Consider the following 23,383-nt stretch of genomic DNA (forward strand, 5'->3'; position numbering starts at 1 on the left):
GGACTTCCTTTAGGTGATATCCATTTCTTATTTATATCATCTTTCCAGTATGGGTTCTTATGTGTACAGTAGGTGTGTGTTGCCACAGCATGTTGTAGTGGAAAGAGCATGAACTTGGGACTTAGACCTGAGTTCGAATTCTGTTTGATTTTGAACAATGCTAATAGTTATTGGGTATGCTTACTGTATACTAGGCCCTGGATTAAACACTTGACATAATTCTCACTTAAACCCCTTTTTACAGATGAGGAAACTGAGGTTCAGAGATGTTAAGCTGCCCAGAGTGACACACAGCTAACATCACAAACCTAGAAACAGAAGTCTGTCACGTACGGAGCCCTGGTGGCGCAGTGGTTAAGAGCTCATACAGTCATATAGAGCTAGGATTCTGACTGACTTCAAAGCCCTTTATACTTACTGTAAGTTACTTGATTTCCCTGATCATTTTTTTAAATTAATGAAGTAGAACAGTGATACCTCAGAAAGTTTTAAGAATTAACTGCCAATATATGTAGCAAAAGGCACATCCTGGTTGCTTTCCCCCTTCCATCCTGTGTACTGAATCAGGCTGTGCTTGTGTAGCATGGCGGTTTTGTAACCACTGTAAATGTGAGGTTTTAAAATATGAGTATATTTTATTCCTAAGATTAATATTAATCCCAGGAAATGGGCTCTGGGTCATACTTGGACATATAACCTACGCAGTGGTCAGGCTCAGTGAGAGATGAACAGTGATATGAGGGGTGTTGTGTCGAACTTTGTCTTTATTCTGTGTTTTTTCCCAATGGTCTGGGTGGTGGTGGGAATAAAAACTTTATACCTGTCTACGGCAACATCCCCGTTGCCATCAAGTCCAGTTCTGACTCACAGCGACCCTATAGGACAGACTAGAACTGCCCCCATAGGGTTTCCAAGGCTGTAAATCTTTACGGAAGCCAACTGCCACATCTTTCTCACGTGGAGTGGCTGGGTTTGCACCACCGACCTTTTGGTTAGCCCACTGAGCACTTAACCACTGTGCCACCAGCGCTTCTTGAATGGCAACACGGTGGTTGTAATTTCTAAAATCTCAGAAGACAGACATAAAACAACAGCATGACCTTAATAACCTGATTTATCTTCAGTTTCCATTCACTGGAATTGGTGACCAAAACCAGAAACCAAACCAAACCTGTTGCCATTGAGTCAATTCTGACTCACAGTGACCTTACAGGGCAGAGGAGAACTGCCCCATGGGATTTCGAAGGCCGTGAACCTTCACAAAAGCAGACTGCCACATCGTTCCGCCATGGAGCGGTGTCAACTGCTGGCCCCAGCCTTTTGGTTAGCAGCTGAGCGTTAAACCACTGCATCACCAGGGCTCCTGGGGACACTTGTATGTAAACGGACCCTAAGTTGAATAGAAAGTAGCTTATCACTTATTAAAGATAACAGCTCTCTAAAAGCATGATCTAAAGAGTCGAGTAAAGCGAAATCACCTTCCAGGTGGGGGCTTTGGGCTTGAAGTCTCATTTAAGGTCAAATCCTGTATGGTCAAAATGGTCATTGAAAAAGCCCTTCAGGAAGGTGCCAGCTTGACAACTGGTGGGAAACTTACATCACCAGTTCACTAGTCGCCGTCGACCCGATTGCGACTCACGGTGACTCCATGTGTCAGAATTGTGCTCTATAGGGTTCTCAGTGGCTGATTGCCAGGCCTTTCTTCTGAGACGCCTCTGAGTTGCCTTGAACCTCTGGCCTTTCAGTTAGTAGCTGAGCACTTGAACCGTTTGCACCACCCAGGGATCCCTGGCTGAGGAGCAGCAGAGTCGTATTCTCTATTTCATGTGCACTCTGGGAGAGGGCTATCAGTGACGGCCACCCTGCCACCATTATTTAGATTATTTTTCTGTCTTATGTTTCTTTTTTCCCCCCAGCATTTATAGTTGAATTGATATAATTAAATTCATGTATGATGTGACTCCACAGTGTGAATAATGGAGAGACAAATTAGGTATTATGGAAATCCCCTACTCTCTAGGGTTATGCTGGGTGTTATAGATCACAGAAAGAACCTAGCGTAATTAAAAGGCTAAGTAATAAAGTTGGGAAATTTGGAGGCTTTGTATAATTCTGGGTTGATACTGAACTCCTGTTACTTTTAAGAGCTAACGCCTTATTTACTGCTAGCAAGACCTGCATTCTCTTCTAAAAGAACTATATAAATTGTTAGTGCTTTCCACGAAATTGAAAGTAACTGAACCTAAACATACCTCTGGGGATAGCACAGGAAGAAAATACCAGTCTTAAAAAAAAGTTACTGTGACTAAAGGTTTGTTAACAGTCGTGTGCGCTGAGAGAAGACATTGCGTACTGGATAAAATGTGGGCTTCAGAACCAGATCCAAGTGACTTTGAATTCCAGTAGTATCACTTACTAGCTCTATAGCCTAGATCTGGTGATTTAACCTTTTTTAGTTCTTTATTTGCCCAGTGGAGGTAAATAATATCAACCTTAGAGAATTGCAGGGACAAGAGGTTCAGGAAATGACAACGTACTGTTTGTTAGTTTAATACCCATTTTATTTCTTCAGACCGAGTCTGGGTATATAGAGGTAGGGGGGCATGGCTGAGGATCGATTTTATCTTTATTTTGTTGACTATAGCAGCAGGCAGTGATGACATGGTGTTGTATTCAGGCTTTTCATAGGGAAAACACACAATGATTTTGCATTTTCGCAGCAGCATTTAATAAAAAGTTTTCTTTTTTTTTTTTTTTTTGGTGAGAATATATGCAACAGAGCATGTACCCATTCAACAATTTATTTCTGCACATACAGGTCAGTGCCATTGGTTGCATTCTTTATATTGTGTCACTGTTCTCACTATCTCAACCCATATTATTTCACCACCATTAATTTTCACTTTCACTCTCTGTGCCCCTTAATGTTCTCTTCTATGCTTTAGAGTTGTCAATTTGATCTCAGATAATTCTTTAAAAGATCACAGTGTTCAAGGCTGACTGACATTCTTTATTAATTGAGCTAAACTGTTGTTTCATTTAAAGATGACTTCATGGGAAGTTTTGATTCAAGTTTTAAAGAATATTTTAGGGCAGTAGATTTGGGGATTCTCTCAGTCTCAGTGGATCTAGTAAGTCTGATTTCCACAGGAAATTTTCACTCGTTTCAATCAGGATCCATCTGTTAGGTCCTTGATCAAAACATTCAGTAATGGTAGGTGGGCACCATTTAGTTATCCTGGTCTCATAGTGAAGGCAACAGTAGTTCATGGATGCAGTTAGACCTACGATCATTTCCTTCTCCGGTTCCTGGGTCTCCTTCTACTGCTCTAGGCGAATAGAGACAAATTGTATCTTGGGTGACTACTTGAAAGGTTTTAAAACCCTAAGCACTACTCACTGAACTTGGAGGTGCATCAGACTCTGAAAACAACATTAGGCCAATTGACTGGGTAGTCCCGCAAAGCCGTGACCCTAAACCTTCAAACCAAGAAATCTAATCCTACGAGGTATTTAGTTGTACCTCAGTAGTGTCAACAAGTGCAGCCTTTTTTTTTTTTTTTCTTGGCTGCTGTTGTAAACTTAGATATAACACTAGATTTACCATTTCACCCTGTTTTTCTGGCTTACAGCTTAGTTATATCAGTTACATTAGTCAGGTTGTGTAACTATTAGCCTTAGTTGATAGCACTTTTCCCATCACCGTAGATAAAAATTTTACTATTTACTGCCTCCCCCCTTCTGCCCCTGGTAACTATTAGTAACCATCGGTCTCTGTATATTCCCTTCTTCTTGTCCTTTCATGTAAGTGACCCCCTGCAATATTTGTCCTTTTGCAATTGACTTATTTCACTCAGCGTAATATCTTCAAGGTCCGCCCTTGTAGCATGTTTCAGGGCTTCATTTTTCTTTGTGGCTGAGTAGTAGTCCATTGTATGTAGGTACCATATTTTGTTTATTCGTTCATCTGTTGATGGGCATTTTGGTTGTTTGAACCTTTTAGCTATTATGAATAATGCTGCATTGAGCATCAGTGTACGTATATCTGTTCCTGTCACTGCTTTTAGGTCCCTAGGGTATATACCTAGGCGTGGAATTGCTGAATCATGTGATAGCTCTATTTCTGATTTTTTTAAGGAATTGCCATATTGTTTTCCACAGCAGTTATACCATTTTACATTCCTACCAGTAGTAGATGAGAGTTCCAACCTCCCCACATTCTAGCCAATATTTGTTGTTTTTGGTCATTGCCAACTTGTGTGTGTGTATATACTTTTTTTTTTTCTTTTCAACTAGTATATATTTGTCTTTCTCTTTGTATCTCTGGGTGTTTGCAGTCCTCCCCTACCACCCCCCGATCTTCTATGCTACTGTTATTACCCATTCTCTCTCCCATAACTAGTCATTACATTTAAACAATATTTAATTGTATTTATTTAATAGAATTTTATGTTCATTTTTTTTTTTTTTTCATTTAAAACACTGATGGGTGAAGTATTTCTATATTTCTTTTTTTTTGACGGCAACTCGAAACTTTAGTTTACTTCTGTGGACTTTGGATTGATTTCTTTAACCATGGATCACGGCTTTTTCATAGATGGAAAGTTTTTCATCCAAGGCTAGTTTATGCCTTAGCTTCCTAGGCCATGAATTTTCTAAGCTGTTTATAATTTATTTTTGTCCATGATTTCCTAACATTTCTGCTTTTTAAATTTCCCCCCCTTAAATTTTGCCCATGTACAAGAGATCAACACCTTATTTACATGCTAATATTAATAATAAATTCATTTTACTAAGTAAAACATAAAGTGCCAAAATTTGGTCTGGAGCACTAAATTATTTGAAAGAGAACTAACTTAGCAAATTCTTAGTTAAGATATATTTTTATTTCATGGGTCTTTTTGATATGAAAATACAGCGTTTATCGTTACCATCGGGAGCCTGGATGGCACAAGTGGTTTGCAGTCGAATATTAACCTCAGTGTTGGCGGTTCGAACCCACTTAGCAGCTCCACGGAAGAAAGGCCTGGACAACTGCTTCTGTAAAGATTTCAGCCAAGAACCCTATGGAGCAATGCTACTCTAGCACATGAGGTTGCCACAAGATGGGGTCTAACCTTCAACAGCAGCTAACAACAACAACAACATAGTTATCACCATTGCCTGAGAGTTAAACTTGGAGTAATTGTGAGCTAACCCATGGTTGTTTTCTGTTCAGTTTTTAGTAGGAAGTGTGGAATAAACTGCCTAATTTACACAGGTTCAAAAGTATTTTTTTTATTACTGTGGTTACATATATATATGTATATATGTATATATGTATATATGTATATATATGTAACTCATTTCAACATTTTTACGTGTACAATTCAGTGACATTAATTACGTTCATCATGTGCTACCATCACTACTTTCCATTTCCAGATTTTTCCATCCTCTTTAACGGAAACTCAGTGGCCCTTAAGCTGTGACTTCTCCTTTTCCCCTTCCTCTCACCCTGGTGATCACTAATAAACTTTAGCCTCTGTGTGTGTGCCTGTTCTAGATATTTCATGTAAGTGGGAGCATACAATATTTGTCCCTTTGTGGCTGACTTATTTCACACAGCGTGATGTTTTCAAGGACCAACCACGTTGTATCATCTTTCAGGACTTTTATGGCTGAGTAATATTCCATCGTATGTATGTACCGCATTTTGTTTACTTACTTATCTGTTGATGGACATTTAGGTGGTTTGTACCTTTTGGCTCTTGTGGATAATGCTCCAGTGAACACTGGTCTACAAGTACCTGTTTGCGTTCTTGCTTTCAGTTGTTTTGGGTGTATATTTAGGAGTGGAGTTGTTGAGTCATACAGAGATTCTGTGTTTAACTTTTTGAGGAACTGTCAATGGCTGTACCGTTTTGCAGTCCCACCAGCAGTAAAGAGGGCCGGTTCCAATTTCTCCAAATCCTCGCCAACATCTGTTTTCAGTTTTTAAAAAAAATTTTTTTGTCATAGCCATCTTAGTGGGGGTATAGCGTTTTTGTGTGTGTGTGTGTGTGTGTTATCTCATTGTGTTTTGTATTGCGTTTCCCTAATGATGCTGGAAACCCTGGTGGTGTGGTGGATAAGAGCGATGGCTGCTAACCAGGAGGTCGGCAGTTCAGTCCACCAGGCACTCCTTGGAAACCCCATGGGGACAGTTCTGCTCGGCCCTTCAGGGTCGCTATGAGTCAGAATCGCCTCAGTGGCAATGGGTCTAAGTATATAATGATCTTGGGTATCTTTCATGTGCTTGTTGGCCAGTTGTTTTTACCTTCCTTGGTGAAATGTCTGTTCACATCCTCTGCCCAATTTTTGATTGGGGTGTTTGTCTTTTTGTTGTTAAGATGTAGGAATTCTTTATATATTATGGGTACTAAAACCTTATTAGATATATGGTTCCCCCATATTTTCCCAGTCTCCAGTGAACCTCTTCATTCTGTCGATAAAGTCCTTTGATGAGCAAAAGGTTTTAATTTCGCTGAAGTCTAATTTTTTGTTTTGTTGCTTGTGCTTTTGGCGTCGCAGCTAATAATCTATTGTTTAAAACCTGAAGCATTACCCCTCTGTTTTGCATTAAGAGTTTTATGGTTTTGGTTCTTATATTTAGGCCCTTGATCCATTTTGAGTTAATTATTGTATATGGTGTGAGGTGTGGGCTCAGCTTCATTCTTTTGCGTTCCGTCTTTGTGCAGATCCAGTTGTCCCAGCACCATTTATTAAAGAGGCTGTTCTTTTCCCCATTGAACGGACTGAGCACCCTGCCGAAAATCAGTTGGTCATAGATATATGGGCTTACTTCCGGACTCTCAATTTGTATTTCATTGGTCTGTATGTCGGTGGTTATACCAGTATCAGACTGTTTTGATTACTGTGGTCAAAAGTATTTTAATATGTTTTTTCCCCAAATCCTTTTTCATCTCTGGTACAGCTCATAGTGAATGATTCTTTCTCATGTTTCCTTAAAAGTTGTGGTAATTACCAATTGCTGTAATGCAGAAGAGTTGAGATTTTATAGGCAGTAAGGAAGGTGTAAAAGGAAGGAGACTTAGTTAGGGCCTTGGTTGTGCCCTTAGGATTGTGTTGGTATATCTAACTATTCAACAAATATTTTTTTAGCTCCTGTGTGTGCCATGCATAGGACTAGATGTTGTTGTACATTGGAGAATGAGTTCTGTCATCCTGAGGATAAACAGTCTAGCTGGTAAACGCTGGGCTGCTGTACTACACAAGATCAGAAAGCACCAGTCACATTGTGTTCTTTGGCTGTGTGGTCCCTTGGGTCAGCTGAAAAACGTTCAGAATTGCTTGAAACCTTTAGTGCTTCTTCATCACCTACAAGATGAAATCCATATTCCTTGTCACACAGGGTGTTTCATCATAATCTGATCCTATCCCGTCAAAAAAACTAAAACATAGTTCTATTTCCAGCCATTTCCCAGAGGCCATCTTGAGCTGTAGCCAGTCTGAGTAACTTCTGTTCCTGACGTTTTCTAGGATCTCACACCTTAGTATTTCTGATTGTGGTCATTACTGTCCTTGAATTCTATCCCTCTGTCCTGTGAATCCGAATCAACTTGATGGCAGGAGGTTTGATTTTTGATCTTTGTCCTCCCTAAGGAGTTCCTGGGTGGTTCAAATGGTTAACAGGCTCAGCTGCTAACAGAGAGACTGGAGGTTCAAGTCCACCCTGAGGTGCCTCGGAAGAAAGGCCTAGCAGTCCGCTCCTGAAAAAGCAGCCGTTGAAAGCCCTGTAGAGCACAGTTCTGCTCCGATAGCGTTTGGGGTTGCCATGAGTCAGAGCCGACCCGAGGGCACCTGGTGGTGGTGGACTTCCCTAAATATTTTCCCTCTTTTTACTGCTTGTTTGCTTGATCCTGCTTGTTCCTTCAGGTCCTAGATTGAGGGATATTTTTTTTCTGAAGTCTTTTCTGTACTTACCCCTTCTCTTCCTTTCCCTCCCGCTCGTTTCCCTGTCCTCATTGCTCTGGTGATACATAGTTCACTGTAGCACTCAACCATTTTGTTTGATATATGTTTGCTTACTTATCCATCTAGCCCTCTAAACATGGTTCTTTGAAGTTAGAAATTTAATTTGTAATCTCCAGCATTTAACAAGGTGCTTGGCACATAGTAGACAATAAATGCTTTAACAAATGACTTTTTATGAAATTGGAAGTGGCAATAAGCCATAATGACTCTTGATAGAATGCTAATTTATTATTTACAGATTTATTTTGGAATATTAGGATACTTGGGTAGCACCTTGGTCTTCTCAGTTGGTTTTACCTTTTCCTAAATCAAGCAATGCTCTAGCATTAGATTTCAAGGAACTGCTTGGTAGGAATCAGGGCACTGTTTATATTTTAAGTTCATTGATGACCAAGTTGGTGAGACTCTTTGTACATAATAATGAAAAGTTGACCATAAGTAATCTCAACTAAAACAAAACCATTTATCCAGGAAGGATGAGTGATCCTTTGGATTGCTGTGGCCCCTGCCCCATCTCTGTCTCTGTCAGTAGCTGCTGTGCAGGAGCTGATATGGTAAAGTTAGGATACTTCAGGGAAGCTCAGTCTGGAAGAGTCTCTCAGGCTCTTATGTGGGCCTGCCCCTCTGAGTGGTAGAACTGCCGTGCCCACTCCCCACATCTCCTTCCTGCTTCTATTTTTACTTTGTGTTTTTTTTTTTTACTTAGAGATTCGTCTTACGTTTGCAAGGAGCTGTCACTCAACTACTTACTGTGACTCCAACTTACTTGGTTAGGGAAAGAGGAAGTAGTTGATAGTAAAGAACAAAGTGCTGCGTGGAGGTGGGAGTTGTGTAAGTTTACCTGAGTTCACTGAAGGACCTGGGAAGGAGGGTATTAGGTTTGGGAAAGGGGTCATAGGGATGAAATATGAGAACATGCCCAGGGCAAAACTTAATTTAAAATTTTCCCCAGTAAGAGTGGTCTCATCTCTCTTCTCGCTTGCTCTGTCTTCATTCGCTCAGCTGTACTGTTGGGAGCTGCCCTGGCATCCCAACCTTTAAGGTTTTTAATCTGTAATTCTAGTATCACGGGACAAGTGCTCAGATACACGTAGGATACAAAGGTGGGGGAGTCCTTTGCTGGGATGTAATCAAAGAAAGGAAACCATGGTGGCGTAGTGGTTAAGTGCTACGGCTGCAAACCAAAGGGTCGGCAGTTCGAATCCGCCAGGCGCTCCTTGGAAACTCTTTGGGGCAGTTCTACTTTGTCCTGTAGGGTTGCTATAGTCGGAATCGACTCGATGGCACTGAGTTTAATCAAAGAAAGCTTAGTAGAGAAGATACTTGAGCTGGGTCTTGAAGAACAGGTAAGAACTCTCCAGACAGAGTAAAAACAAACTCACTGCTATCAAGTCAATTCCAACTCCTAGTGACCATATAGAACAGGGCAGAACTGCCCCACAGGGTTTTCAAGGCTGTAATCTTTATGGAAGCAGATGGCCACATCTTTCTCCAGTGGAGCGGCTGGTGGGTTCCAACTGCCGACCCTTTGGTTGGCAGCCGAGCGCTTAACCACTGTACCACCAGGGCTCTACCAGACTAAGTTAGGGGAGGGTGTTCTTAAGGGCTTGGTAACCTGGCTACCTGCCCCCTGACCTAGGGTAATGTGGACTGCAATTCAGCAGAATTGTGGAGGGTAAAAAGGGCATTTGTGGGCCATCGTGGGAACCTAGTCACTCTTTTCCTTTTGAAGAAATGCGTTTCAGGTTCATTTTGGAGCAAGAACTGACTTTCAGATTAATTTTTGGAAAATAGCCCCTATGAGCTTCAGGCCCACACGCTGCCTGCCTACACGCCATTCCTTAGTTTGTTGGTAAGGCTTTTTTGATGTAACGTAACCCGTGCTCGTCTTCCTAGGGAAGGTGAAAGATGCTAACCTTGGTGAAGTGTAGACTCTTTTTCCCTGTTTTTTTTTTAATACAGTGCTGATTAAAACCTGTAAAGAAGTGGATAATGCCTGTAAAAGTGTTTTGTAAACTAAGAATTCCCATACAGCTCTAGGTTACTTTTATTGTGGTTGGTATAGTACATACATACACACTCTTATTTTTCTTAAACCCTGGATAGTAGACTACAGGATAATCATAGAAAGTTAGAATTTCCGTGATGTTTGTACCATGAATAATCCCCTTCGATGGCAATATTTATATTGCTATATTTTTGAAATATTTGTTCAATACAAACGTTAAGGGCTTTGACTGCCTTTTTTTCCTGTGCTGTGTCAACATGGGTAAGTTTCAAATTGGGAAAAAGGAATAAAGTGGAAAAATAGAGACTTAAGCAGTTTTCAAAAGATGACCCAAGTGCCTCTCAGTTATAATTGTAAATTGGTAGAAATTTTACTTTTTGTACAGAATAGTTTCCTAGTGATTTTGTGCTTCTTTGTGGTCAGGTCTTCGAATCCTAATGTCTGGAAGAGTGAAATGTGAACCATACTATAATATAGATCATGAGGGAAAACTAATTTTGCGTTTTTGGAAATAGAGTACAATATAGGTGGTCCCTAGATTATGAACAAGCTCTGTTCCAAAGGCTGTCTTTAAGTCTTTAAGTGAGATTTTAATGTAAATTGGAGCAGTTAGGTACTGTTGGTGTCTAACGTCAGTCAAATGTTCGTGTGTGTATAGTGTACCTTTCTATGCTTTAAAAAAATTGAAGAAACACTTCCAGATACACTAAAACATCTTTAATATAATAATACAGTAATAGTAATAACAATAATAATGTTAATAAGCTTCATAGGGGTTGGTTTGTAACTGCAGGTTGTCGTACCTTTGTAACCTAGGGACTGCCTGTACTCCTGAAGTGAACCATGCTGGGTTAGTGGAAAAAATTATCTTTTGGTTTGCTGCTAGTAAGGAAAATGTACATTTCTGTGGTTTGTGTTTATTTCCTTAACATACTGAAGACTTATTCTCTGGAAAATTTTCTCTTCCTCTTCACTTTTTTTCTTTTCTGTCCTTTCCTATTTCATTCTCCAGCCTCCTTTCTCATTCTTGCCCTACCTCCTGTTTCTCACCCTCACCCCTTAGATAACTGACCACTATTTTCAATCTAGCTCATAGTCTTCTTATGAATCTTAACCGAAACAAGAGAAATTTTCTGCATGTCATTGAGCCTAATATGCCATTGATTTTAAGACTCCTCATTTATGTACCACTGTGAAAGAAAAAACTAGGATATAATGCTTAAAAACCAAACCCATTGCCATCGAGTCGATTCCAACTCATAGCAACCCTATAGGCAGAGTAGAACTGCCCCACAGAGTTTCCAAGGGGTGGATTCGAACAGCTGACCTTTGGGTTTGCAGCCATAGCCCTTATTTATGATAGAGTTCCCGTATGCTTCATAATTTTTTTCAAGTATCTCTCTTCTGCACTAATTAAAAGTAAAATATAAATGAAACAAATTGGTTAAGACATTACAGAAACTGCTTTGCATTCAAAGTCCCACTTTCTCCTGGTGTTTTTTGGTGCCTTTTGTGTACCCTCTTACTTTTTATTTCACTGTGCTGCTACCAAAAAAGCCCCACAAACCCACTGTCATCAAGTCGATTCTGACTCATGGTGACTGCGTGTGTTACAGAGTAGAACTGCTATAGTCTTTATGGAAGCAGATTGCCAGGCCTTGCTTCTGCGACACTGCCGGGTGGGTTTGAACTGCCAGCCTCTAGCGGAGCACAAGCTGTTTGTGTGCCTCAGGGACCTGCGGTGTAATATATTTTGAAGACTTAATCAACCATTTAAACTCAGCATTGTACTGTCAACAGTGCATATTACTCAACTGAAGTGACAATAAAAAACTAACTTTGAGCACATGCATGCAGTGACCACTTCATCATGAGTCACCTGCTAACAGCAATAATAAGATTTCATCTAAGATGCATGAAAGGTGGCGCAGTGGTTAAGCTCTCCCATCAGCTGCACCTTGGGAGAAAGAGTGGCAGTCTGCTTCTGTAAAGATTACAGCCTTGGGAACCCTATGGGGCAGTTCTGCTCAGTCCTGTCGGGTCGCTATGAGTATCAGTCAAAGTTGACTCGATGGCAACGGGTTTGATTTGGAAGATGCATCAGAGTTTAGCTGTGTTAAAATGTGAAAAATATGTCTTAGAGTTAATGAATGTTTATAGATTTCAGAGATCACCTTATCTGATTGAAATACCAAACAAGTTATTAGGGATTTTGATTAATATCATTAAAATGTAAAATAGTCACTAATTTACATTAAAATGGAAGAGACATTCATTTATATATTAATTAATAAGACTCTTACCTCTTAAAGGTATAATTTTTAGTTTGGGGGAGTTAAGCTTGCTTACCAAATTTGGCTTGTTTACACTGTTGTTAGAAGCATTTATTGGAATTCTTGATTTGTTAATTCCTTTTTTTTTTTTTTTATTGTATTAAATAGAAATCTTGGTGGCGTACTGGTTAAGTGCTACAGCTGCTAACCAAAAGGTTGGCTGTTCAAATCCACCGGGCGCTCCTTGGAAACCTATGGAGCAGTTCTACTCTGTCCTATAGGGTCACTTTGAGTCGGAATCGACTTGACGGGAATGGGTTTGGGTTTTTTTGGTTATTGTATTCAATTGAGGGCAGTGATGGTTCAGTGGTAGAATCCATGCCTTTCATGCAGGAGACCAGGGTTTGATTCCTGGCCGGTGCACTCAAGCACAGCCACTACGCATCTGTCATTGTAGTTTTGTGTGTTGCTGTGATACTGAACAGGTCTCAGTGGAACATCCAGACTCAGATATACTAGGAAGAAAGGCCTGGCCATCTACTTCCAAGAGTCAGCCAATGAAAACTCTGTGGATTGCAACATTCAATTCTATTACATACGGGGTCGCCGTGGGTTGGTGGCTGACTCAGCAGCAGCTAACAACATAATATTAAATGTCCATGTCACACAATATCTCTTTGAGTATTCTTATCTGTTCCAACTAGGTGTTTTTGCTTGTAAGGCCTCTGTTTTACCCCCAAAGAAAACACCAGAATTCTTATACTCTTTATAATAAGTCTAACAATGTCGAGGAATTTGAGAAAACAGTTAATAGTGACCTCTGTCTTGCAGTATGTGTACACTCTAAGATAATGGTAATAGCTCAGTGTGTATCCTACACCTTTCTCTTTGTTCTTTTTAATCATGTATCTACAAAGATTTTCAGTTGTTAGAAAAATATCTTAGACATTCTTTTTTTTTTTTCTCTCTTCATATATTGTGAATATCTATCTTGTTCTCTACATATAGGTTTAACTCATTCTCCTTAACTGTATAAGTTATTCGTTCATTCTGCTATTCCTGGACATGCAGGTGGTTTCTATGATTGTTTTTTCTCCTGCTGCAAACACTGCAGCATTTACTTCTTTCTACATACATCATTACGTATAGCTACGTGCGACATGAATTTTTAAAATTGGGATTGTTGCATCAAAGTACGTGTGAGTTTGATTTTTTAATTTGTCATTGAGAGTGTATACAGCAAAACAACCAATTCAACAGTGTCTGCTTGTACAGTTCAGTGACATTGATTACATTCTTTGAGTTGTGTAACCATCCTCACCCTCCTTTTCTCAGTTCCTTCTCCATTAACATAAACTCACTGCCCCCAAGCTTCCTGTCTCATCTTTTGAGTTGCTGTTGTCACTTTGATCCCATACAAATAGGCTGACATTTTGTACTAGTTAAACTAAACTATTATTTGGTTTTAAGAAGACTTCAGGCCGTATTTTTTTTTTTTTTTATTTTGGTTTAAGACTTAAAGATTATCTCAGGGCAATGGTTTCAGGGGCTCAGCCAGCTTCCATGACTCCAGAAAGTGCAGAGGCCATGAGAATTTGAAACTCTGTTCTGCAAATTTTACTCTCAGTTGGTTTTCCAAAAAGGTGGTATGAATCAACACTTAACAGCAGTGAATAGGATTGCTCTGTGTCTGTCTGTATTTTGTCAGTTTAGTGGACAAATAATGTTTTAACATAATTATTTTATACTTTAAAACACATCCCCTGCTCTCTGATAGGTTCATGTGCTCTTTAACTGTAACTGTTGTCCCTTCTGTTCCACAACATTGTAAGATCTCTAAGCTCTAGTTTCAGATAATTGTGAATTTGGAAGTCTTTATAGAAGGGGAATAATAATATACCTGCCTTGGAAACCCTGGTGGCGTAGTGGTTAAGTGCTACAGTGTTAACCAAAACGTCGGCAGTTCAAATCCACCAGCAACTCCTTGAAAACTCTACGGGGCAGTTCTACTCTGTCCTGTAGGTTCGCTATGAGTCGGAATCAACTCAATGGCAGTGGTTCGGGCCTCCCCTTCCCCATTACCATTTGTGTTTAATGAAAGTCTTACTTTTCCATCAAGGTACAGGAAACAGGGACTCTTACATAGGCAGCTCATACTTTCCCATATTAAGACCTCTAGTGACGCTAGAAAATGTATACCTTGTATATAACTTCGCATCTTTAATCAGTCTTGATGACTTTGGATGACTGCAGCTGCTCTCCTTACTATGGCTTGTGAAAACTGGCCTTTTTCCTTCCCAGTATTGGAATGTCACCTAGTGGTGAAAGAATGCCGCAGCAGGCTGTGTACAAAGGCAATGCTTGTGTAGGCCAGGAACTCATGGTTGGAAATGATCCTAGGGGTTATTTTTTCTAGCCACCTCATTGTAATGGAGAAGAAGTCTCGAGATTAAGACAGGGGAAGGAATTTGCAAAATATTTTCATGATGAAATGTCATTTAGGGCAAGTTAAAGCAGACTCTTAAGTTCCGTGTTCTGTTTTTTTCTTAGTTTGTATTTTGGGGGAAAGTTGCTTTATCTTATTGTTCTAATATAGGAAGGAATACAGCAGATGTGCTCAGTTCATTTACAGATGAATTAGTTTGCTAAAATAATTTAGAATTTGCTGCTACTTATGTTGTATCACTGGTTATACAATCAACTGTAACCTTATAGAAATTTATTTATTAAAGGAGTTTTCAAAAATGATTGCTTTCTCTTGCCTAGGGTTAAAATAACTTAAGAGTGCTATCCATATCCATGCAAATATAGTGCAGGCTAAGTTGTAACTTTGAATGTTCTTAATAGTAATCTTCATGCAGGCAATTTCATCATCATTCCTAATTTGGTGGCATAGTGGTTAAGTGCTACGGCTGCTGACCAAAGGGTCGGCAGTTTGAATCCGCCAGGTGCTCCTTGGAAACTCTATGGGGCAGTTCTACTCTTTCCTATGAGTCGGAATCGACTAGACAGCACTGGGTTTACTGGGATCACATTGTTTTGTGACATACAAAAAGGTGTAAGTATACAAAGCCTGCACTTTACAAATGTAAATACAGGCTTGGTTTGGTATAGATTGTGTACAATGGTCTTCCCTAAGCCTAAACACAGAAACAAAAGCATGTATTATAGGAGAAAGTCCAAGATGGGAAGTGATAAAATGGGTATTGAGTAGAGCTTTGTTAAAATTTAGCTGGTATACTTGTAAAATTTCCATGTATTCATTAAGTTATATTACCTCATTCTTATTGTTAGGAACTGACTCAAAGCGTTGAGTTTTGCCCTCATAAAGAGCCAGCACAATTGCTGGTTGTAGCTTGAAAATTCAAATGTGTTTTTGTTTTTTAAATATAAATATTTATGTAAATATTAAAATTGAGGTTCCTTAATTAGAGGTAGGATTTTATATGCGTTAGGGCATATTTTATTCTAACTGCAAAAGGTAGAACTGCTTCTGAATTGCAGAAGGCCATCTTCTTAGCTGCTGTAGATGCTACAGAATTTAAAATGAGATACCATTCCGGAGGCTGGCTGTGCTGTTTATACTTGAAGATCTTTAAAACACCTTTCGCTGAGTGGTTCTTAAAGATTTTTTTTTTCAGGTCTTTATTTAACAGAGGTAGGTATGTTCTCAGAAGAAAATCTAGACCTAGAAAGCATGCAGAGGGGGTGTCATTCTGTCACCTGCAATACGAGGTGTCACTAACGTTTTAGTGCGGCTCTAACACTGAAGGCCCGGGGATATGTGCTGCAGGATCCCCCCCCCCCCGCCCATCCCAGGCAAAATCATTGGAAAGTTTAACTATTTCAATTTCTTTCAAACTTACTTACTTGGTGAATTTTGAGGAATATGATTTTCGTTTTAGTTTTTTTCTGCCTCATCCCCTCTGAAGTTGGCAAATATTTGGCTAAAGTAAAAAATTAAAATGAAAATGTATTAAAAGTTTCCAAAACTAAAGTGTGAAGTAAATTTAAATAATTAAACTTTGAAACGGTGTGTTCCATAAGCTTGTAGAACATATACTTCTGGAGCTGTTATTAAAGCTTGGAACGGCCCCTGCTCTCCAGCTTTGGGAAATCCTGTGTTTATTGAGTATCCGTGATGCCCCAGGCACCGGAAGAAGTGCTTTAGATACATTGGTAAGCAAGGCTGGCACCTGGAACTTACAACCCCGTAGGGAAGACGGTAAAATAAAAGGTTAGGAACTTTTCCCTTCACTGTAGAACTTAGATGTCCGTAAATATCTAGGAAGAATAAAGTATATCTAGTTAATTTGCAGTTAAATTTCTTTTATGTTTCTCATAGCATTGAGCAAGCAAATAACACCATGCCTCTTGACACTGGAATGATTAATTAAAGATAGTGTTTTACTGCTTCGCTTGACGTTTTTACCGATCGTTCCCTAAATCGCCTTGTGAAATTACCTGCTCTGGAATCCTAGACGATGCATAGACTGTTCCTAAACACACACACATACTGTGATCCTAGTACTGTTACAGCACGTGAGAAACTCAGTTTTGCAGTAGAGATGGTTTAGGGGTTTGGAGTTTCTATGCCTGGTTAGGCCAACTCATCTTATGAGGTGAGGTCAGGCTCTGAGCCCAGAAGACTCTACTTCAGATGGTTCTTAGTAATTTCTATAATGTTGGGGGTGAGGGGAGTGAGGGGAGTGAACTTTAAAAAGTTAGCATTATAGTAGGTTTTGTTGATTTATTTCTGGTGACTTCACCTTGTCCTGTATTGCTGCTTTTGCTCAGCAGCAAGTCAAGTTCATTGTAAATGCAAGGAAGGGTTTGGTCAGGCACAATAGCCCCCAAGCGCCCTGCTATTTAGATAGTATCAAGGCTCAGGCGTCCATTGTCGCATTGGGATCTCAGTGAGCCAGCTAGATAGGATTTACTCAAATAATAGGAGCTCTGCCAGCAGCAGTCAGATGGCAGAGGGCAGAACTTCTGAAAACCCACTTAAAATTTAAAAATCCTGAAATTTAATATCCTAATGATTTTGAAGGCAGTTTGAATGAATTTTTTATGCTTAGTTTTTATTTTTATTTTTTATTATAAAGAACCAGCTTTAAGCTCTGCTAATTCCAGCAATTGGAAGGAACGGTGGTATAGTGCTCTTGGTAAGAAAAATTTCTTTAATTTGTTTTCTGTGGTTTAGAAACTGAATTAAAAAACACATGCACTCCAGCAGACCACAAAGGTTATGTATACCTTTGCATAAGTCGGATGAGTTTTTAGAAATTCAATATTAATGCTTCAACTAACTACTAGAAATAGTCTATAACATGTATTTTCATCTTGAGTAAGCAATAAATTTCAAAATGTTTACTTATATAGTTTTTTATCCTCGTTACTGAAATAATGTTAAGAACTTTCTATTTACATACACATTTTAAAATTTTACATATTTATAATGTTTTAAATGTAGGAGCTGTTACAATTGTTGTCTCATTGAATTTTACTAAAAGTATATGTGAGAGGTAAATTCTTGGTAATTTTCTGTGAGGTATAAAGTGAATAGTAATTGGAGGTTTTTAGAGCAGCATTTTATTTAAATTATTATTTTTTAGCATTTGGATGTTGGTGAAATTTGGTAAAACAAGAATTTTGCCTTAAAATTAAGCTAAATTTCAGAGACATACTTGTAAAAAGAGTAATGAGATAATATGGCCAAGAAAAGTATGAAAATGTGTTGTTACAGGCAGACTGTCTAACAGCTCATTTTAAAATAATTATTTGTAGTGTTTCTTGCTAGCATTAGTTTTTAACTGTAGAAGATGAGATGAGAATACAGTTTATACTGAACTAAAATGAAATCATCCAAGAGATATTTATGATATTATAAGAAGTAACTTTTAAATAAAGTTTTAAATAGTTGCTTACAATACATGGGCTTAATGAAAACATTGACAATTCCTTTTCTAAAATTGTGAAAAGCATGGTTATTTGTGTACTAATACATTCTACATTGAAAAATTAGGATTTACAAAATGGGGAAAGTATAGCTGTATTTCTAGCCAGTGGATAAAATATAAGGGTGAAGATGAATTAAATTTAAAACTCAAAAGTAACAGTTAGGTGAATGTATCTTAAGAATTATAAGTAATACCTGGGACATAATAGACTAGGTCAGTGGCTTTGGGACTCTGAGAGGCGATTGCTCAAGATTTATGGCCTATGGTGTCAGGAATAAATACTTCCTGAAAGATTTTTTCTGTCTAGAACCTCCAGATAGATAACTTATTTATTTAAAAAACACTTTTTATGATGAACTATTTCAGTATATTAAAAGGTAGAACCCCCATGTGTCTGTCACTCAATTTTAGTATTTTTTGGCTCATGGCCATCCCCCAGCCAATAAGGATGGGTTTTTGAATTTTTTACTTGGAAATAAATCCAAGTGTACAGAAATGGTAATTGGTGTAAAGTTGTTTAAAAGATTCCTTGATTACCCTTTTGTAAAAGGTTATCTGTAAAATCTGTAGTAATGTTTTCTCTTATTCCTGATGTTTGTAATTTGTGTCTTCTTTTTCTTGTGGCTTTGGTCAGAATCAACTCGACAGCAGTAGGTTTGTTTTTTTTGTTTTGTTTTTTGCTTGTTTTATTCCCTGATGAGCCTGGCTAGAAATGATCAGTTTTTTGAATCTCAAAAAACCACTCTGTTCTTTGTTTTGTTGTCATGTATGTCTGCCCACATAGTTCCATCTTTGGTGTTCTTCATTCCTTTTTGGAGATTCGAATTTCCCTCTTACATAATTTTTCTAAGGGACTTCCTTTAATATTTTTTTATAGTGTAGGTTTCTGGTGGGACATCGTTTTCAGCTTTTGCGTGTCCTTATTACACCTTTGCTTTTGGAAGATATTTTTCTAGGTATAGAACTCACTCTTGACAGTTTATTTCTTTTAATACTTCAGAGGTCTTGCCTGTCTTTTCACCTGCATTGTTTTTGACAAGAAATATGATGTCTTTTTTATCGTTCGTTGTATGTAACATGTCTTTTTTTCTCTGGCTGCTTTTAAGATTTTTTTTTTTTTAATCAGTAGTTTTAAGCAATTTGATGACACACCTGGGTGTAGTTTTCTTAACGTTTCTTTGCTTGAGACTAGTTGAACTTCTTGGATCTGTGGGTTATAGTTTGGAAAATTCTTGGCCATTGGATCTTCATGTATTTTTTCTGCCCCCTTCCCCTCCCTATGTATTAGCGTACTTAAAGTTGTCCCACAGCTTTCTGATGCTCTTGTTCTTTTTTCTCTTGGCCCTTGCTTTCAGTTCTTTCGGGTATATACCTAAGAGTGCAATTGCTGGGTCGTGTGGGTCTGTGTTTTAACTTTTTGAGGAACCACCATACTGTTTTTCACAGTAGCTGTACCAATTTTCTATACCAATTTGCATTCCTACTAGCAGTGAAATTCCAGTTTCTCCAAATTCTCACTAACATATTTTTTTTTTTAATCTTAGCCATCTTAGTGGGGATGCTTTTGATTTGCATTTCTCTAATGACATTAAAAAAAAAAAACCTGTTGCTGTAAACTGGGTTGGGTTAATGACATTGAACATCTTTTCATGAGCTTATTGGCCATTGTATCTCTTCTTTACTGAAATGTGTGTTCAAGTTCTTTGTCCATTTTTAAAAACTGGACTTTTTTTTGTTGTTAAGTTGTAGGAGTTGTTGAAATATTCTGGATATTAAACCCTTATCAGGTATATGGTTCCCAAATATTTTCTTCCAATCTGTGAGGTTATCTCTTTGCATTGCTGGTAAAGTCCTTTGATGCATAAAAGTTCTTAATTTTAATGAAATCCAATTTACTGCTTTTGTTGTTTCTCATGCTTTTGGTGTCATATCTAAGAATTCATTGTAAAAACTAGGTCCCAAAGCATTACTCCCATGTTTTATTCTAAGAGTTTTATGGTTTTGGTTCTTATGTTTAGATCTTTGGTCCATTTGGAATTAATTTTTGTATATGGTGTGAGGTATGAATCTAACTTCATTCCTTTTTGCTTGTGGCGTTCCACTTGTCTCAGCACCATTTGTTGAAGAGACTGTTGGATGGACCTGTTAAGTTTTAATTAGATGTTAGACATTATGACTTTTATCTTGTTAGGTACTGGATATTTTTGTATTCCTGTACCTATCTTTGAACTTTCCTGTGAAGGAGTTAAGTTACTTGGAAACATTTTGGTTCTTTCCGGTCTTGTTTTTAAGTTTTGTTAGACAGGACCAAAGCAGTTTTTAGTTTAGTGCAAATTTTATCCCACTGTTGAAGAGAAACCCTTCTGAGTACTTTTCCCAATACTTTGGGATTGATGAAGTTTTCCACTCTGGTTGCGGGGGACAAACATTCTTCCTCCCCTTGTTTGAGCCCTGATTTTTCCCCCTATTTTTTTCTGGTGGTTCTTGACGTAGTTTCATTCGCTGATTAGTACTCAGCTGAAGACTTGAGGGAGGCCCTCTTGCCGATCTTTGATGTTCTTTTTCTGTACAGATCTCTTTTCGCGGTAATACACTCCTGGAACCTAGTCACTTTGGTGCCTCAACAGACTTCCAGCTTCATCTCCCTAACTCAGGGAGACTGGCTGGGCTTCTGTCCTTGTGCTGTGACCTGGAAAGTCTCTTCAGACAGTAAGCTGGGACAATTGTGGGGCTCAGTTGTTTGCTTCCCATCTCTCAGGGATCAGTGTCCTTTGTTGCCTGATGTCTAATTCCTTGAAAACCATTGTTTTATATACTCCCCCCCCGCCCCCGCTTTGTTTTCTTAAGTTGTTTCAGGCAGAAGTGCACATCTTTTCCCTATTATTCAATCTTGTTTGGAAATGGAAGTCTCTTCATATAAGAATTTGACTTCCTCTCCTTAAGAAGCTTGTGTTTTCGTTGGTGGTGACGGGAAACGGGGACCAGAATTATATGTGTTTGGTTGTTAAAAAAATGACCCAGATGAAGTAATCCTGAGTGGTGATCCTGAGATTCAGTCCAGACCTTGAGGAAAAGTTAGACACAAAAGGCTAAGAACCTCAGGCTGGTAGTCTTTAGTTGGCCAGTCCTAGGGCTTTGCCTTAACCCTTGAAGGTAGCCATGTACATATTTATTCCCAGGGTGGACTCTATAGCTTGCAGCATTCAGGCAGTAGCAACTAACCTTTTCTACTGGGGAAGAGGTTGGGCTTACTCATTTTCCTCATAGTCTGTAGCAACAGGCACAGCCCTGGAGAGTAACTGCCAGCTCAAGTTGTATTGATTTGATGGATCAGTGTTACCATGGTGGATGGACTCCAGTGGTATGCTTCAGGTCTGTAACACCATCCTAGACCAAGAAGAAAGACCAAAAAGATAAATTCTGGAAGAATCAAGAAGAAATTGTTACTAAATTTCCCAAAGGGTTTTGTGTGGCAGTGTGTCTTGTTTTGGAGAAGTTGGGTCAGATACCTCTAAGGTCTCCTTTTCCAAGATGTTGAAAAGCCCCAACATTTTTACTGGTTATTTCGTTGATGGCATAACATCAAGAGATTTAAACAGTCTTACGTAGAGGTTTAGTTTAAAATCCTGCTGTCGGTTTTCACTTGGCTGTTAATTTGTGTCATGAAAACATTAAATAACGATTGCTATCGTGGCATAAATTCTTTGTCACGTCATTCATTCGGCAGGTATCTTTTACTTGTCTTCCATTTGTCAGGCCTGTGCCACGCACCGGGTAGATGAATAGAAGTCTGGAACCTGGAGGGGGAGGGGGTGGCAGTCCTGCTGTGTTCTGCAGAGGTCAGCAGAGGCTAAAGCAGTGGCTCTCGAACTTTTTGGCCTCAGAGCCCTTTTACATCCCGTGGACAGTTATTGTGGACTCGGAGCTTTGGTTTATGTGGGTTGTATCTAAAAATACTGATTATTTTTTCAGTATTCATTCAGTATTTTTAAGTATTAATAAAGTATTAAGTCATTAAAATAAAACAAAACAAAAACTGGTTACATGGTAGTCAAGTAACATTTTTATGGGAAAAAAAAAATTCCAAAACCAAAAAATAGCAAGAGAACTAGCATTGTTTTACTTTGCACATCTCTTTAACATCTGGCTGAATGTCTAATATTTGAAATTGAATTTTTTTAAAAAAAAGTATGTCAGTGGGCTCAGTGAATTTTCTTCCTAGACAAAGTTCATGGGTAGTCAGAAACAACTTGGAGGTTGCTTAGTGGAGTTGGAATCAAAACGGGGAAGTCAGTTGGGTGGTCTCCAGGAGGGGAATGCCTGGCACAGGGATTGGCTCTTGCCCAGCGCTTGCCGTTTATGTAACAGGCGCTCAGTCGATATTTGTTGGATCATTAATCTCATAGTCCTGGTGAGGTCTCTGGCTGAGCTTCGCTGCTGATGCGTCACCTCCTCTTTATATTTTAAGGGATACATGGAGTTGTATGAAGCACCTTTAGCTCAAGATGTTTAAACTAGGCTACTTACCTGAATCTGGGGAATTAAAAAAGGAAGATATAGTAGTAGTTTTTCTCAAAATTTAAATCGTTCTGTATTAATACTGTTGCTATTGTAAGTTAATTAACAAAACATGCCAAGCATTGTGATAGTAAGTAATGCAGGTTCAAGGACTGATAAACCTGTTGCCATTGAGTCGATTCTGACTCATAGCAACCTTATAGGACAGAGTCACTGCCCCATAGGCTTTCCAAGGCTGTAATCTTTACAGAAATGGACTACCACATCTTCTCCCTCAGGGCGGCTGGTGGCTTTAAACTGCTGACCTTTCAGTTAGCAGCTGAGTGCTTAACCACTGTACCACCAGGGCTCCTTAAGAATTGGCATAGGCATTGAAAATGTCATTGGAACCATTTAGCAATTTAGTGCCTACTTAACAGTTAAACTTTATTTCTTTGACATATGTATCATAGCATGAAATTTCCCATCAGCAAGTATTCATCATTGCTTTGGGTGAATTCAGATGTAACCAAAATATTTTAAAGGAATGCTTTGATGGTATAATAGACAACTGATGAGAGAATGAAGTTATGTAGCCTACTGATGTACAAAATAGCTCCCTAACATTT

General features: G+C 38.8%; 1 protein-coding gene across 7 annotated transcripts in view; it reads left to right on the forward strand.

The window, feature by feature from the left end:
• The window catches only part of ATP13A3 (ATPase 13A3), a 161,117-nt gene that overhangs the window by 65,027 nt on the left and 72,707 nt on the right, over positions 1-23,383 (forward strand). For 2 of the 7 annotated variants that reach the window (XM_049880065.1, XM_049880051.1), the window contains exon 3: positions 245-419. The exons of 3 other annotated variants lie outside the window; for them this stretch is intronic. The gene's annotated coding sequence lies outside the window, so the exon portion shown is untranslated. Of the gene's footprint in view, positions 1-244; positions 420-2,765; positions 2,819-17,103; positions 17,463-23,383 lie in introns of those variants that run through there. 2 more of the 7 variants (XM_049880057.1, XM_049880071.1) reach the window with 2 other exon arrangements.

Source organism: Elephas maximus, chromosome 1, assembly GCF_024166365.1.
Source record: "Elephas maximus indicus isolate mEleMax1 chromosome 1, mEleMax1 primary haplotype, whole genome shotgun sequence".
Taxonomy (NCBI): Eukaryota; Metazoa; Chordata; class Mammalia; order Proboscidea; family Elephantidae; genus Elephas; species Elephas maximus.